We start from the raw sequence: 630 nt of genomic DNA, 5'->3' as shown, positions 1-630 counted from the left end.
ACACACGCACAGACACACGCAGGGCGGTGCTACTGACTGAAGTGTCTTTAGGTCATTCCCCAAAGATGGACATTAATATGTTCTTATGCTCAGTAGAATTGTATTTGGGCTGATTCATAAATGTCATGCTCATAACTGTGCCTGAACTGCAACGGGGAACTGGTGCCTTTTCTTTCCTAATCCTTACTATCGTCATTTTTTTCCTCTACTTCTTTTGTATGTTAGTCACATTCTTGTGACCCGTTATTTCCCGGGTGCCTTGATAGTCGAAGCAGACTTTGTGCTGTTGCAACTAGAGAGCAGGAGAACAAAGTAAGCCTGATTCCCTGTAAGGACTTCTCTGTGCCACCCCTTAATTGGCACTCATATGACCGTATGGCGCTTATGGCCTTATGCAGTTGCGAGCGCCGTAAAACATATACTAAAGGAGTGGGTGCTCTGGTGTGGTTTGCGTCTTATTTCCTATGAAACTTCATTCTATTGTCCTCATCTCCCCTTTTTCGTTTTTATGTTTGTTACTCTCTTGTAACACCTCTAATCTTCTGGCGCTCATATGACCTTATGCAGTGGTGAACGCCGTAAAACCTCTACTAAAACTAGACTCACTCACAAACACACACACACACACAC

Source organism: Aplysia californica, unplaced genomic scaffold (assembly GCF_000002075.1).
Source record: "Aplysia californica isolate F4 #8 unplaced genomic scaffold, AplCal3.0 scaffold00826, whole genome shotgun sequence".
NCBI lineage: Eukaryota > Metazoa > Mollusca > Gastropoda > Aplysiida > Aplysiidae > Aplysia > Aplysia californica.
Note: the sequence above shows the minus strand (reverse complement) of the source record.